Here is an 18,437-nt window from a genome sequence, read left to right on the forward strand (position 1 = left end):
TGTGCCTCACAGAAAAATGACAAAAATAAAAAACCCACAAAATACAGCAGCTAGAATTACAAGATCCACTCATCCAAGGGTGGTAGAAGGCAGCAAGGAAAGGCAGAAGGGTAAATGTCACAGGGAGAAAAGCAAAATACTCAAATCAGTCCAGCCTCAGGCATCTGCAAATGCTAGAAAATCACTGCAGAGAAACCTGTGGTCCTTTCAGCCTCAGTGGTGGTGTTAGAAATCCACACACTGGTGTCAGAAAGATTCTGCCTTACAGGCACCAGAGACAAAAACTCCAATTCCCCAGAGAGAAGGGAATAGGCAGAGGGCCCTTGGCAGAGTGGGTCCTGCCTTCCCTGGCAGGGGGATCTGAACAGGGAAAAGAGCTGCCACAGCCTCCTTCCAATCCCAACTGCCTCCTTTGGATGGGAGGCAACTCAGCGGCCCACAGCCGCCTTCAGTTTGGCAGGAGACAGATGTGGTGACGGGAACTTCTCTGCAGAATTTGAGCTGCTCAGCACAGACTGCAGGTAGACCGCCTTGTGGAAGAGCCTGCTGCTTAACAAGGCCAAGGAGAACAGGCACAACTGTAAGAGTCTGGTAATATATGAGCGCTGCGTTGCTGGTGAGAAAAGCCAAGGGCAAACCAAATCCAAAGTAGTAAGGCCAGTTCCTTTCTAAGTTAGACAGTCGCTGATGCATTTAAATTCCTTTATTGAAGCAAGGATATTCGAAGCAGTGCAGTGAGGGAGAAGTGACGTATGCAGGAGACTAACCACCTGACCAACAAGACAGAGGGGAAAGAGATTCACAGACATTCCTTGAATGAGGAAAAGAGCCTGCTGCAAAAGGGTGAAGACCACACAGCAATTCTCACCAGGGAATGGGTGAGGCTTCCTCTCTGATACCTCAGGTGCCTGGCCCGCTGTATCCTGGAATCAAATGGCATTCACAGATTTGCAAAGCACCAACCACTGGAGCACCCAAAGAAGACTGGAAATTGACATGAGGAAGAATTCCAGCCATGAGCAAACATCTCCATGTAATGATCAATAAATCAGTCATCAATAAACCTGTCTGTTACTGACTGAAGCACAGGAACAAACACCCTGTGCTTGAGGAGTGTTTAGAGGAGATTGAAGCCATTCCAAGGCTGGAAAATTCTTCTAACAATACGTGACTCACGCTCCTGCTTCCACTGTATACTGTGGGCTCTTTTCTGTGCTAGAATACTACTTGCCCTTCTGGGCGCAGTGGTCCCTGTCCTGGGAGCACCCTGGCAGAGCTGGTGGCCAGGCGTGGAGGAGCCTATCGGTGCCATGGTGGGCGAAGAGACCCGCCGGAAACCTGGCGCTGGAGCTGCAAGTCTTTCATGATGAGAGATTTAGGGGCACTTCTCTCTCTTCTCTGTAGTTGATAGTATGGTTGGTGAAGAGATGGTTGACAGTGTCAGAAGCTTTCTCCAGGACCTTGCCAGGGGAACCAAAGACTCCATCGGGGGTATTTGTACCATCTCAAAACTAGATGCCCGAATCCAGCAGTAGGGAAAGGAGCAATGCTGAGGAAAGATAAGTAGTGTCCTAGCACAGAGAAGAGACCAGGGTATGCATTATTTATTAAGGCAATTGCATAGCAAAATTTTATTAGGATTTGGAATGTATCCACCTATTTTTGCAACATTACCAAATTTTGCTATTCCGATAGTGATGCCTACCTAGAGAAGTTGTTGGAGTGAAATTAATAGTACATAAGCCCAATTGAAACATATGTCTTAATAGTTATCAGATCTAGATAAACCTAATTCGGTCAGTAATAAACTCTTACGTAATTCATAGAGGGGAGGTATTTATACAATAAATTATGCAAATGAACATTTTTAAATGAAATACAATAGAATCTGATGAAAACTAATCCTCAGATATCAACAAAACATATTTTTATTATTTGCAAAACCAGTTTTTTGAAAATAAAATGCCTGATATAATTTATGCTATGATATGAAAAGAAAATTTGGTTCCTCATTTTCTCCTAGAACTATAATCATTATTAAATTAATATAAAATATTTAACAATAAATGAAGAATATGGAAGATTAGAAGCATCATTTTAATCTAATAATTCAATGAGGCTGTAATAATATAAAATCTTAGGTATCTGGAGAAGTCACTTAACTTTCTATGTCTTTTTTTTTCTATTTAAGTTAATACTATTGGCATATTCACAAGGTTGTTGAAAGATATGAGTAATATAAAAATTGTAAAGAAGATTAGAAATATAAAGTGTTATGTAAATGCTTGAAGATGGCTATGCTTCTGTGAAGAAAACTCAAATTTCTATTTATTGTATCAATACCAAATGAAACACTCTCATATTACTTCTGTGTTATGACACAGAAATCAAATGCAAATTCTTTACATAGTGAAGAAATAGTTGACTTAAAATGAATGGTGACATGAAATTTACATATTTCAGCTCTTACCTGACCTTTTCATATTATCTGAAATCTCTCCCTACAATAAATGGCTACTTAGTCATCTAGAAAATCAAATTTAGTTGGGCCAAATACTTTGTAATAAAACTGTCCTCTGAAGAAACTATTCATGAAAAGAAGTATAAGTATGAGTTGAAATATTGTCCCTGGGGGAATAATTTAAGCTTATCCAGATAATCATTGTATTGATCTTTGCAAAAACCTTTAGTCTCTTGTCCCAGGGTGTGATCCTAGCTGTCTCCTTTAACATTGAGCCTCAGCTTCCACAACATCAAAAGCAATGAGTATGGTAAGACCTGCCCTAAACCTCACAAGGTAATTGGAATGTGATTAAATATGTGAGCATTTGTTTAACATATTTCATGCATGTTTACATATAAAGAATAAAGATGCTGAAAAACTGTGGCTCTCACTACTTTATTATTTTGACTTTGAATCTCTCATGAAAAGCAAAATACCAAGTCATTGCATTTACCTTGCTTGCTCCCTCTCTCCAGGAACAAAAATTCAAAATAGCAAAATTTAATTAACAAATGTATTTTAATTATTCTTTTTTTACCTTTTAAACAACAAAAAACAAAGAGTTAATTTGTATACATAGATTTATATAATGGAACATTAAAGCCTAGTGAGAGCTTATCAACTTTGATGATATGTTGCAAACTGTGCAAACATTATACTTAGTTTTTAACTAGTTTGTCTCTCCTGAAGTTTAGTCACATAACTGAAGTTTAGCCACATAGACATGCCAAGTCCTGTTCTATTTTCCCACTCTTAACCATACCCATAAGTGCTAGATGTGGGTTTTTATTAACTGACCAAAGTAAATTTAAAATTTTAGTATATATATCTCAGTAGACAACTTAATGAATGTATAGTTCCTGAGTGAGCATGATTTAGATAATTTAATTGAATTTATTCAAACAATATAAAGTGATATAAAACAAAGAAAAGAATAATCCTAGGATGGTGTATTTAGAAGCAACCACTGTTAAGCTGTTGTATGTATGCCTGTGTGTGTGTGTGTGTGTGTGTGTGTGTGTATGTATATATGTATATACATATGTACCTGTATATATATAGGTACATATTTATATGTGTATATGTATATATATGTATTTACATATATATGAATAGACAAAGAAAAAGCCTATTTGAAAGCTTTTCATGAGGAAGAGCTAAATATATATGTAATGTGTATATGTGTATAATATACTTATATATACTTACATGTGTATACATGCATGTATATACATATACACATGTGTACACACATGTTTACATATACGTGCGTATACATATACATGTGTACCTACGCATGTGTATACATATATACATACATGTGTGCATATACATGTGCATATGTATATACATATATGTGTACATGTACATGTGTGTTATATGTATATACATATTACATATATATTACACTTCTTGTCATGCAACACTTTCAAATATGTATATGTATACATTTGTGTGTGTGCATATATGTGGGTAGTATATAATAAACAAAATAATGTATTTTTTGCTTTTTACAAAAATTATATTACCTTATAGACAATCTCTGTTGCTCTGTAACTTACTTCTTTCATTTAACTGCTCATAACTGTTTCTTTCTATCCTCTGCTTATTTGTCTTCATGATCATTTTTTATGATTACTCTTCCCATCCAAATTTCTACAGTGGAGTGTAGTAAGAAACAGTACACAGCAAACTAATGAATGTCAATTCTCAAAGCCCAGGACAAGAAATGGGCATCAGGAAAGTTTGTCATCAGCTAGCAAAACCCAAACCAGCAAGCTCAAGGTCGGAAGAACACTGTGGTCCACTGAAGACAGAATGGTAAGAATAAGAGCAGCTCAGTGATAGATGATCTAAAGAGTTTTCTTTCTCTCTGCCTCTGTCTCTGTCTCTGTCTCTGTCTCTCTGTCTCTCTCTCTCTCTCTGTGTGTGTGTGTGTGTGTGTGTGTGTGTGTGTTATTAAACATAGAAAAGTGGATAAAAACCTAATTATCAAAAATCTGAGGCCATATGCAAAGCAGAGTGGGGAAGAAAGACATTCAGATTCAGAAATAACTCTAACAAAATTTGACATTCTCCTATTTCCTCCCATGTATCAAGCTCTTCCTCACACAAAGCTTTCAAATATGCTTTTTCTTCTGTCAAATATATTTCTCCTGCCATTTTTTGGTTGACTTTCTCATTCATCCATTAAATACTTTCCTCAGGAGCCTTCCAGGATTCTGTAAGCTAACATCCTTATTACCAGGCAGCTTTTGACACATAACAAAATATCCCAAATTTAGTAGCTTAAATACAAACTATTTATTTCACTCACAATTATGTGTAACAGTATTTTGCCTTGGGTTCAACTGTGTGGTTCTTCCGCTGGTCTCAATTGGGCTCATTCCCATCTCTATGGTCAGACACAGGTTCTAAGATGAGCTGGCAGTTTGGCCTGGATCTGGCTGGTCCTGAATGACCTGATTCACATATTTGGTGGTTGGAGGTCTGAAAAATGGGACACTATAATTATCCTCCCTGATCTTGTGGTAGTTTCAAATTCAACATACGGCGAAAGAGAAATCTTCAATACGCAAATAGTTCTGAAGTTTTTGCTTGCATCATATTTGCTAAAATCTTACTGACCAAAGTAAGGCACATGATTCACCTAACTGAAAATTAGACTTTATCTGTATGTGATATGATCTGCAATGTCCTAGTATAAAAGCATGAATACAGAAAGAGGAAGTATTTGCGACTATTTCTACAATCTACTCAACACTGTCTCATAATATCCTAAAAATGTTTTTCATAGTACTAATATTTATACTTTATTTGCCTAATTATTTTTAACTTATCTGTTTCCACTGCTAGACTTTAAGACGATGAATATTATATAAACAGAAACCATTTCTATTTTTCCCAACACTAATTTTTTAAGTGCCAAGCCAAGGGTCTGCCTGACAGCAGGGTCTTTCTAATCAGTTATTGAACAGAGGCATAAACAAATCAGACTTGGGGCATAAAATTAGGGTTAGAATTCTAGCCCTGGTATCCCAGTCATGAGCCTCAAAGTGCTGCATCATTGATGCATAACTATTTCTTTCTTATGATTTTTGGTTTACATAAGAGAAAAATTCATTTGTTCATATTTAATCCATTTGTATTTTATTTACAGTGGAATATGAAACCTAACTGATCAGTAAATGAATGTGTAACAAATAGATTTGTAGAACTATAATGACAAGCATCATTTTTGTTACGTGACTATTTGGGCTGTATCATAATTGTGGGCTACTGGAACAATGGTTGGAAGTAATCATACAGATATGGCAGCAATAAAATTAGGGTTTTCCTATTAAAATAGTTGTTTATCCTTGCCTTTAAAACACTTTATGAATTCCTTTTTATTTTATCATCATCAGATCTAGGAACAAAGCTTTAGCTGCATTAACACTGTAGGTTCCATTTATTAGCCCACTGAGATTTTTTTTTAGATGAAACTTCAAATTTTGAGTATCTTGTTGGTTTCAATAGGCAGATTATTTTAACAACAACTTGTTTCAACTAATTATTTTTAATAAGAAACTGATATGTGGATGTTTCTAAGATATTGGTTCCATTTCTTTTTTAAAAAATTTTATTTCAAAATAACAGTAGATTCTCCTATAACCTACCCATAGGGCATCTATTCAAATAGGTGGCAGGTTTGTGTGCATGAATAGTCCTGTGGTCTCAGTTATTTCTCAGGACAATTGTAATACATATAACCAACATTGCTTTCACCAATATGAAAATAGAATTCAGTTAAAATCTCATTTGTCAGCAGTCTTTTCTGTGATCCTATCTCAAATATGTTTTTATAATTTAAAAATGAACAACTATAAGATGCGTTGCTTCCAGTATTTTTGCCAGAGGCCTACCTAATAACTGTAAAATACAGTTCACTTTTGATAGTCTTAGTAAAAGTATATATTTATAAAAACCTCTAGAGTATTTGAGACTGAGTTCTTTTCATTTTATTTTGAGAAACAATTATTGTCCATAACCAAACTACTTTACCTGCAGTTATATTTTATTTGATTTTATTCATACCTCTATCTGGATATAAATATGACTAATATTAAAATGATTTTGTAGGTTCTGATGAACATACATGCAAACACAAAACACTAGCAAACTAAATCCAACAGTACATTAAAAAGGTAATATGTCATGATCAAATAGACTTTATGCCAGGGATGCAAGGACAGTTCAATATATGCAAATCAACAAATGTGATACATTACATAAACAGAATCAAAGACAAATATCCCATGATTATCACTATAGACAGATACAGAAAAAGGATTTCATGAAATTCAGCATCAATTTATAATAAAAAACTTCAACAAATCAGTCATAGAAGGAACATACATCAAAATAATGAAGTTCATATATGGCAAATCCACAGCCAACATTATACTAAACAAGGAAAAGCTGACAGCATGCATTCTAGAAACTGGAACAAGACAAGGAGGCCTTCTTTCACCACTGCATGCAACCTTTGGAAATTCTAGCCAAAGCAATCAGGGCAGGGTGGGGGTTGGCAGGAAGTAAAAGTCATCTAAATTGGAAAAGAAGAAATAAAATTATTTTTGTTGGCTGATAATATGAGCTAACATGCAGAAAACTCTAGACTCCACCCAAAAATACCTCTCAGATTTCATAAATGAATTCAGTAAAGTTTCAGAATACAAAACCAATGTGGAAAAATCAGTAGCATTTTTATAAACAAACAGTAGTCTTGCCGAAAAAGAAATCAAGAAGACAATACTATTTACAATTGCTACAAAATAAAAATAAAATACTTATGAATACACTTAATTCGGGAGGTAAAAGATCTCTGCAAAGGAAACTGTAAAACAATGATGAAAGAAATTGTGGATGGCACAAACAACTGAAAAAACAATTATGCTCATGGATTGGAAGATTCAATGTCATTAAAATGACCATGCTCCCCAAGAAATCTACAGATTCAATGCAATATCCATCAAAATAAGAATGCAGTTTTTACAGAATTAGAAAAAAAAATCCTAAAATGAATATGGAACCACAGAAGTGTCTGAATAGACAAAGCTAGAAAACACAAAGCTAGAAGCATCACGTTATTGAACTTCAATTTAAACTACATGGCTATAGGAACCAAAGCAGAAAAATAGACATATCGGTCAACGGAACAAAACAAAGAAGCCATAACTAAAGCCACATATCTATAGCCAACTTTTATTCGACAAAGTCAAAAAGAACATACATGAGGAAAAGCACACTCTTTTCAATATACAGTGCCAAGAAAATTGCCATATACATAAGAGAAAAACTGGACCCCTATCTCTCAGGATATACAAAAATCAGCTCAAGATAAGGACTTACATGTAAATTTTTTCATAATAAATTTGACTATAAAAACACTAGAAGGAAACCCAGAGAAAACTCTTCTGGACATCAGTCTAGGCAAAGAATTCATGACTAATACTTCAAAAGTACAAGCAACAAAATCAAAAATAAGCAAATGGGTTTTAATCAAAGTAAAAAGCTTCTGTGCAGCCAAAGAAATTATCAACAGAGTGAACAAAAAACCCACAGAATGAAAGAAAATATTGTAAACTATGCAGCTGAATAAGGACTGATATCCAGAATTTACAAGGAACTTGAATAACTCAATAACAGCAACAAAAATAACTCCATTAAAAAGCAGGCGAAGACATTAATAGACATTCAATAAAAGACATACAGCTGATCAAAAGGCATGTGAAAAAAATGGTTAATCTTACTAATGGTCAGAGAAAAGCAAATCAAAACCACAATGAGATATCTTCTTACTCCAATCAGAACGGTTATTATTAAAAAGACAAAAAGTAGATTTTGGCAAGGATGTTGAGAAAAGAAAACACTTTTACACTGTTGGTAGGAATGTAAATAGTACAACTGCTATGGAAAACAACTGCTGTGGAGATTGCTAAAGGACTAAAAATAGAACTACCATTTTATCCAGCAATTCTACTACTGGGTATCTACCCAAAGGAAAAGAAATCATTATATCAAAAAGACACATGCACTCATATGCTTATTGCTGCAGTATTCACAATAGCAAAGATACACACACACACACACACAAGAAAATGTTATTGAGCCATAAGCAAGAATGAAATTATGTCTTTTGCAGCCACATGGATAGAACTGGAGGACATTATCCTAAGTGAAATAACTCAGACACAGAAACTCAAATACCACATGTTTTCATTCATAAGTGAGAGCTAAATAATGTGCATATGTGGACATGGAGTGAGGAATGAGAGACAATGGAGACTCAGAAAGACGGTGGATGAGGGTGATGGATGAGAAATTATTAAATGTACATTATTCGGGTGGTGGATACCCTAAAAGCCCTCACTTCACCAATACACAGTATATTCATGTAACAACATACTTGTACCCCATAAATTTACACAAATAAAGTAAAACAGAATAAGAAACATCAAAGTACAAATTGCTTATTTTATCCATTTAATTAATGCGCTCCTCTCTAGATGACATTGTCTTTTAAGTTGTATAAGTATCAAAACAAATTGAAGCAATTTTGTTTGTGCAGGATATTTGATTTTTAATATAATTTACATTGGATGGGAATTATATACAATGTATGCAATGAACATAAACTTTGAAATATATATTAAAATATATATATATAAGTTAACCAGAAAACATGCTGATATAGCTTAGTAGGAATGGCTCTAAATACCAAGACCTTAAAACAGGATGGAGTCTCTACCCAGTGCCTAATTTCTTTGCTCTGGATTTCACGTATTTTTGTTTTTACTTTTTTGTGATTCTTCTTTGAATAAGAGGGATAGACAAAAAATGAATGGAGACAGGGCTTGATCTCAGTTTGGAGTAAGGAGAACATGCAAGAAGGAGACTCCACAAGAAAAAAGAGAGAGGGGATGGGCTCAGAATTTCTGGAAAAGACGTGAGCTATTCTAGTCAACATAAAGGAATTAGGATACCTGAATACTTTTTCCAAGGACAAGAAAATTAGGAATGAGTTGACTGCTGCATACAGGAGGTGAAGAGACAAGAGATGGGGAAAGGATAACTTTATTCATCAAAGGGAGGGGAAAAGAAAGCCTAGCAATGGGGTCCCTATAAATGGAGCAAAGTAATTATGGCCAAGGGCAAGAGGAAATGAGAATAGATTGGCCTTAGAGAGAGAATGGGAATGAGATCTTGCAGGGCCTCTATTCCAACAAGAATCAGACTTCTCTGTGAGCTAGGAAGTCATTGGAAAGTACTTCCCAGTGATGTGATTTATCTACATTTCTAAAAGAAAAACTGACTGTTGATGTGAGAATAAGTTGTTTAAACGATAAAATTATAAGACCATGACTCAAAAAACAGAACTGCATTACATTTATATCAATTAAACTTCTGTCTCATTTTTTAAATGTTTATGACCATTTTCTTTCTTTTTTTTTTTTTTTTTNGGCATGTGGCACCATGCCTGGCTAATTTTATATTTTTAGTAAAGACAGGATTTCTCCATGTTGGTCAGGCTGGTCTCGAACTCCTGACCTCAGGTGATCCGCCCACCTTGGCCTCCCAAAGAGCTGGGATTACAGGTGAGAGCTATCACACCCAGTCTATATTCTGATTATTTTAAATGCCAGAACTGAATTGTCCAGATTCTTTTTCTTTTTTTTTTTTTTTTGAGATAGAGTTTTTGCTCTTATCGCCCAGGCTGGAGTGCAATGGCACGATCTTGGCTCACTTCAATCTCAGCCTCCTGGGTTCAAGGGATTCTCCTGCTTTGGCCTCCCTAGTAGCTGGGATTACAGGTGCCCACCACCACACCCAGCGAATTTTTGTATTTTTAGTTGTGATGGAGTTTCCCCATATTAAGTAGGCTGGTCTCAAACTACTGACCTTAAGTGATCCGCCTGCCTTGGCCTCCCAAAGTGCTGGGATTACAAGCAGGAGCCACTGTGCCTGGTTGTTTATGGCCAATTTTAATTAAATATACCTTTAAAAAGTTCTATTTATTTTTATTTAAAAAGCAATTTAGAAGCAGGTAACTTTTACTTAGAATGGTATTTAGCAAATTTAGTAATCTAATATGAAAGAGAAGAATAAAATGTAAACAGAAATTTAGAAATGGCCTCTTTTATTACACATTTATTGTTTGAAATAAAGAAACAATCCACTGAAACTTTATGATGGATCGATAGTATTAAGGCATTTTCAACTGATTGGTGAATAAATAAAGCTGCTTTGAAGAGCAAGTGTAGAAATAAAAGTAGAAGAATTAAGTCTTCTATAGAAACCCAATATATTACTTTTCATAGTCAGGAGATATTTTTATGAGAAATTACCTCTTTGAAAAGAGAAAGCAGCAAATAGAAAACAAAGTGAGATCATTTATGTTACATTCAGAGAAATAGAAACAAGTTCAAATAATTATCGAGAAATAATTTAAAAATGAAAATCATTTGGAACTGCCATGGAAATCCTGATCAGGTCATATCTTTTTCACTTCCAAATCAGAAGATGGAAGATGGGCTCACATATAATATATTATGTGGTAGATGAAAACAATGTCTCCAGCTGCTATATAACTGCAGCAAAAAACTTCTGTATACCTTCGTTATTCGCTAGTAAAAGAATCCAGAAAAAAATAAGTTTATACTTTGCCATTAACCTGCCCATTATGGAAATAGTGGATTTTTTTTTTTTTTAAATCAAGCACTTTGGAATAAAAACTCCCAAAACATTGAGGTGCAAATCTGAACTATTTTAACAACTGTGTAGCATTGGGCAAATTATCTAAGTCCTCTAAACCTCAGAGTTTCCATCTGAATACTGAAGTAATAACGATGACTTCTACCTTATAGGATTAGTATAATTACTAAATAAGATGTTTTTAAAGTGCTAATAAAATGCATAAATAGTAAATGTTAGTTTTTCAAGTTTTTTAAAATTATAATCTTTCAAAGAGCAACAGAACAAAATGGTAACCCAAAAATTATTTCACATTTTTGGTCTTCTAATGTCTTCTTTAGGTTTCTGTAAAAATCTATGCATTTTGTTTAGGTATTATAACTTAAAAATATTTTTTGTTAGAATTCTATGCCCCTGCCACAAAAGAAGGTATCATTCAACATTGTCATAAAAACAAAAAGTTGTATTACTTATTTAAAGAGTAAAACAATAGCAAGAATTGTCTATCATTTTACATTTTCCTATTAAAAATGCTGTACTTCCTATATGTTTGCTTAGCTTAGGAATATTATTGAGAATCAATAACAATTAAACTTATGAAAAAGCCACAGGTCTTCACAAGTATCATTTTCATTATATTAAAGAATGAAGCATGTTCCACTTTTTTACCCTTTCCCTAGCTAAGGAATCATCTTGGGCATTGTTTTTATTTTATTTTATTTATTTATTTTTTTAAAGATGGGGTTTCACCATGTTGGTCAGGCTGGTCTTGAACTCCCGACCTCAGGTGATCCGCCCACCTTGGCCTCCAAAGTGCTTGGATTACAGGCGTAAGCCACCGCGCCCAGCTGGGCATTGTGATAGATGTTAAAGTTTATGGTCTCAGTTATGGGAGTCTTCCCTCTCTTCTAATCTATTTCTACTCCAACTGTGGCCCATGGTCATCTGTGGCAGTCTGTAAACTAGTTGCTACCAGTTCACAAGAAGATAAATACAGAAAATGAGAGGAAATGGTTATAAACATGATGGCAATTTGACATTGTCACAACATACAAGTACACTGTCAGTTGACTTCTCTTCTTGAACAGGAGGTAGAGCAGTTCACACTCTCATTATATAAGTAGGATCATCTAACAATAAGTGTGTGATATTACATTTTTTAAAAAAACTAAAGCTTTAGGAAAAGTTGCAGGAATAATATTTTTTAAAACCCTAAAACATACAAATAGCGAGAATAATATAAAATACTCTTTCAGCCTCCTGGCCCCCAAAACCCTCTTCATGTACCTTCAATTATAGCAAAAGGATACAATTCAGTCTCACAGTTGCACCCAATTGTCTTGTCTCTCAGGTCTTACATCTAAAAACCTTCAGGCTTTCATTGAGTTTCATGCCCTTGAAACTTTTCTTAAGGTTACAGAGCAGTAATGTCTCATGCCTAAACACAGGTTTATACATTTTTGATATAATTATTAAAAAAACAATGCTTCTTACTGCACCTTAACAGGTGGCACTGGATATGGATTTGTTCCATTACCGGTAATGACAAATTTGATTATGTTGATGTCCGGAAAATCTCTTCATAATAATGTTATATATTTTCCTTTGTCATTAAAAAATAATTTGTATAGAGATGTTCTGAGATTCTGCACATATTGTTGATTGCTGTATTTTAACATCCTTTGGTGTTTTTTGCTGGAATTAATTATTATTATAAAGATTGTTCAAAGGTCTTTCTAATTTCACCATTCCTCCTACATGTATTTTACTTAAAAAAAAGCCTTACAATATATTTTTTATTCATACATTTGCTTATATATATCAGCATGGACTTATATTTCTAAAATGCTATTCAGTGATCTGCTCTTACGATTATTCATTTTGGTGTTAAAATTGCCCCAGATTTAGCCAGTGAGTAGTCCCCCAGGGCAGGCTGCCGCCTATGCTTTTGTGATGTGCATTATTCACTGAGCACTCCTTTAATTTTAATCATAACAAAATTGTTTAGACTCATCCTATACTTTCCCTACATCAACCCTGGAATTAGCCATTTTTCCAAGGAAAACTTGTTCCTTTGAGGAGAATGTATCCAGAAACTATTATCTTGGCACTGGTGTGATCTGATGCTAGCATCCTCATTTCTATCTATATTTCTGTTTCTATCTATATGTGTATTGTAAAAAGTGAGTTCACACTGACACTTCCCATTCTACTCCAGTACAACAAAGTTCATTCTAGCTTCCTCCTTTTCCATATCTGTACCTCCTTAATATATTTAATTATTGGTTTAATCTCCTGTATTTAGCCAATCTCCTGACCATGTAAAGTTGCCCTTGACATACTGCAACAAAGCCATTATCGGAAGGCCACCACTGCTGCTGTTACTGTACTGCCTTGCTTCCCTCTCTAAAGCCATCCTCATATGGACTGATGATACCAGCTGTCCTTGGGATGCACCGACAGACATGCTGTAAGTTATTACTGCTTGTCTAAGGCCTGCTCACTTAAGATAGATTGAATTGGGAAGGGAGGGAAGAAGGAAAGAAGAAAGGAAGAAACTAATGAAGAAAGAAAAAATGACAAAGAGAGGGAAAAAGAAAGAGCATCATGTGATAGTTGCAGATTCATTCATCAATTATAAAGAAAATATATATGAAATATGAGAAAACATAAGAACAATTTATTTTTATAAAACTTAGAACAATTTAACCATTTAAATTGTCTTTAAATTTATAGCTCAATATTACTAGAATATTAAAAGTAAAGTGTTTTATTTATATTTAATTTTCAGATAGTCAAAAATATTTATTTGATTTTTAGCCAATGAAAGTTTCACCTTTTATAGTAGCAGTAAATTAAGACTTGATAATTGAAGTGACTCCTTTCTTTAAGAAATGAGGAACAGGTGGGTCTCGACCAGCTTGTTTGCCCTCCACCCAAAATATGGACACAGCTTCTGTTCAGGAAGAGCCAGCAACGATGTCTCCAAATGCGGGATGACCGGTCATGAGGCCAGCCAGAGACCCAAGAGCGAACCTTGTCCATGTTCTTAGGGAAAGGTGCTGCAACAGACCCTGGGCCAGAACTGGCAGGAGCATGTTTCCTCAGGTGTGTTGTTTCATGAACTCACCATCAAGTCAGAATCTGACCTGCCTTATGGACAAACCCTGTCAATCACCATAGGCTTCCGCTGGTTCATTAAGTGGTGTGTGAGCTGTTTTGCCCTTTGCCTTCAAAACTGTAGGATGGTACCCCAGAACCATCTTACCTCACTACGTTCAGAGGATCATTGCTTTCATTCTTGATTCAGGCTCTTCCTCAGCAACAGCAGACCACCTGAAGTCCCTTCAGCTACAGCTTCACTGGAAAGGTCCCAAGTCTGCACCAAACTAGTGAGCCAGCAGTCCCAGAAACAGCAACAGGAGGAAACCACAGAGTTTACTCAGTGTCTTTATCATCATTTTTAAAACAGCAGCTGCAGCAACAACTATGGCTTCTAATAGTGATGTTAATAATACGTAATTATACTTACAGTGGTTACAATAATTATAACTGTTGGCATTTAGTTTATATATAGATTTGTTATTTGTATTGTTCTATAATTTATTTTCAGTAACACATATATCTTAATTTGCCATAAACATCAGGACCCCAAAACACTTCACCTGATGAATGAATCTCACCTGCGGATCCATGGCTACTCAACTGCTGGTTCAACACTTTCACCACTTCACCCTCACACCAGGGATATGGGCAACCTTCTGAGATGATGTTGTAGACTGACATGCATATTGCCTGCTGAGATCTTAGATCTTAGAGCTCTGCTCTGGTAAAATCAAAGGACAACTTCAAGGCACACTCAGCTGTTCAACTAAACTGCAGAAGGAGGAAATATTTTTTCAACAGATCTATATTTATGTCACTTGCTTTCAGACTACGAGGTTGTTTCAGGCACAGTATTTTGATTTAGTCTGTGTTGAAAATCATAAATAGCCTACAAATACCAAAAAGGGATGAAAAGAATTTGCCGACATGTGGAGTGCATTATACATGCTTTCAAATTTCTCCTGTGGTGAGAAATGAAAAATATAATGTTAGGTCTTGATTTTCTAAACTCAGTGCTCTGGCGTTTTCCCAGATTATTCTAAATCCTTCCAAAACACTTCAGAAGCATTCTCTGGAGGAGATTATTCCCAATGGTGAAGAGTACTAGATGGATAGAACCTCACAGGAATCCTGGAATTGTCACTCTCCGGGACCTCGCAGGACTAGGGAGCTGTATGAGCCATGCGGTCTGTTGAGGTACCTGGCCTTTTGAGTCAGGGAGAGTTAATCCTGAGTTCAGCCCAGCCACTTAGTGGATGTGGGGCTTGGAACAAATTCCTTGACTTAGAACAGTTATGTAAAGTATTTGAAAGAAAAGACATAATGATGCTGAGTGCAAAAACAGCAGCAATTCTTCATTCCTCCCTATATACATGTCCTTAGCAATGTATTTTTATAGCTCCTCCTAATACAGACTTTGTTTCCCAAAACTTGAATCTCATTGGCCTTATTATCTCTAGCTGATAAAAGTCTGTGAATATGACAGTGTACCAGTTTGGGATCTAGGGAGAAAAGTTCTTCAGTGTGTCTGCTTTTTCTATCAGAACTCTGCTATCTCCATGGGAACCAACCAACTTTAACCTGCTGGAGCAGGAGATACCATGCGGAGGAAAACCGAAGTACCTTAGCTGACAGCCAGCTCACTGCTAGAAGCAGAGCTGCCTATTCAACCAGAAGCTGATTTATGCCTGAAGGAGCCCAGCTGGGACCAGAAGAATGGCCCAGGTGAGCCCAGCCAAAATAGCTTAACAGCTCAATCATGAATTTTGGGGTGGTTTTTAATGCAGCAACAGCTAACTAATATGTATACCCAGTGCAGATAGCATGATAGGATTGAATGACAGAGCTAATTACTGTTTACCTAGCAAACAAAAGACACCCTGTAGGTACTGATGCATGTAGACATGTATGCATGGGATTGGTGCTTAACCACACATGGTCTCCCATGCCACAGAAAGAGAACCACAGTCTGATCATTAGGACTAACGCCAAATTACAAAATAAGAAGTTTCTCTTTAATCTATTTCCTCCCCATCTAAATTCCGGAGGTCAAGGCTGTGGATAAATCCGAAGACCTGGGCTCCCTTCTCTGGGGCCTCTTGTCCTTTGCTCACTGTGAGAACTTTGGAAGTGGGGATAGGTCACCCTGAAGCAGCAGGTGGGAGACAGTGTGCTACCTGTGGACATTTCCTACCTGTATCTCCCTTCTCTCTCTCTGGGCACTGTCTCTCCCACCGTTGGGCCTGAGGATAGATATTGGCCAGAAGAGGGTGTTCCCTGGCAGAAAAGGGAAGTTAAGCCTTTCACGCCCCTGAAGTCAGAAGAGTCAGAGCCCACTTTAGTGTGGCAACCGCTGGCCACGTGGGGCTACTGAGCACCTGGAGTGTGGCTGGTCCGCATTGTGAAGTGATAGAAGCTCTAAATACAGAGTGACTTTAAAAGATTTAGTGCCAAAAAATCCTTTATTAATATTATATTAATTACATGTTTACATAACATTTCAAATATATTGGGTTAAAGTATTAGAATTTATGAAAAAAGAAATGAGGCACAAAAGAGTGAGTGCTGGTTTTACATAGAGATGTGATCCTTTATATACTGAGCTGGGTTTTGTAGCATAACTGATGGCAAATTGATAAACCCACAGTGCGTCGCTCCCATAGATGTCGAGTAATTAAGGATTTAAATCAGCAACACTTAGGCGGCACTTACAACTCATTGAAAGATAGCTTGTCCATATATAATATCATTGGTTGGCAATTTCTTAACTTTTTAAAAAATGCTGCTCCACTGTGACCTGGCTTCATATGCTCAATTATATTTAGAAGCAAAATCAAGCTGAAATCATGGTAACCAAACCCCACCTGCTCTGAAACTTTCCCCAAAAGTCAAATTTGCTGTAGTTATGATCTCTTGCCTGATCATACCTTCATAGTTTACTCTTTCAGGGTTCTTCATATCACTTGATTGTATGAACTTATAAGCTTATTTAAAGATACACTGAAGTCTTCTGTATATGTGGTTTTCTGAAAGTACTTCATCTATGTTAATGATAAGAATATAATCTAGGTTAAAAGATAGTTAAAGATTAACAAGACTTTTCCTCCGTGTCTTTGCTTCAAGTCCTTTCATTACGCGAGTTGTTTCCCCCGAGATTTTTTCTGTGTCCCTCTTAAATATGCCATGTAGTAATTTCTGCATCCAAATTTTAGTGAAAATTATGCAGTGTAAATTTGGGGAAAAAAGGATGGAGGAAATAAAGGAAAGAAGATGGGATGAGGAGAGACAGCTAGAAAATTTGAAGAGACATTTATCTACTGAAAATGTTTTGGTGAGAATGGTGTACCTTATTAAGCTTACACTCTGATACATTTATCTGGTGAGTACGCTATTTCTTATTCAGCTATTAAAGACAAAATGTACAACTTTGTGTGTTTTCTAAAGATATCTGTTTAGTATATACAAGACCAACCAACTTCTTTCTATTAATAATTGGCTTAAATGTATTTCTAAAACGTCTAAGTAAGTATTTGAAGCTGTTGGCATTTATTTCAGTAAAAAACTTCAGAAATTCAGGTACATCAGCCATTCACCTAAATTTGTAGTTCTGGAATAGCTGCTGGGTTTTCTAATATGTTTTCTTCTATTATTCCTAAATAACATAATTTTTCCACTTACTATTTCACCATTTATCTATCTCGCAGAGGTGAAATTTTTGTAAAGTAAAAGCTTTTAGTAAACAGCCAAAAAAGTTTCACCACTGCTCTGTTGCTATTGAGGCAGGTTGTGAATAGGCTTTCCCTTAAAGATTCCAGTGGAAACCGACAATCACAAATTCCATTCATTACAGGCAATCAGTGTGTCCTTTGCTGCCACTCCACATCGACTGCTCAATCAGAGCATTGGTTGATAGCAGAAGGCAGAAAAGCTGCCCGGGCTTAAGCTGATAGCAAGAAAATGAAACGAAGTGTTCATGACAATTATCAGAACAAGCCAGGGTTAGGGGAAAAAATATAGCCAGAAAGAAAAACTAAATATTTCTTTGATTTGAAATACCTACCAATTAAAGCTAAAATTGGGGGATATTTTTGTT

At 35.9% G+C, this 18,437-nt stretch overlaps 1 pseudogene; it reads right to left on the minus strand.

The window, feature by feature from the left end:
• Window positions 1-428: 428 nt before the first annotated feature.
• Window positions 429-15,025, minus strand: LOC108285557 (annotated as a pseudogene).
• Window positions 15,026-18,437: the final 3,412 nt, after the last annotated feature.

This window comes from Cebus imitator, unplaced genomic scaffold (assembly GCF_001604975.1).
Source record: "Cebus imitator isolate Cc_AM_T3 unplaced genomic scaffold, Cebus_imitator-1.0 Scaffold300, whole genome shotgun sequence".
Classification (NCBI taxonomy): Eukaryota; Metazoa; Chordata; class Mammalia; order Primates; family Cebidae; genus Cebus; species Cebus imitator.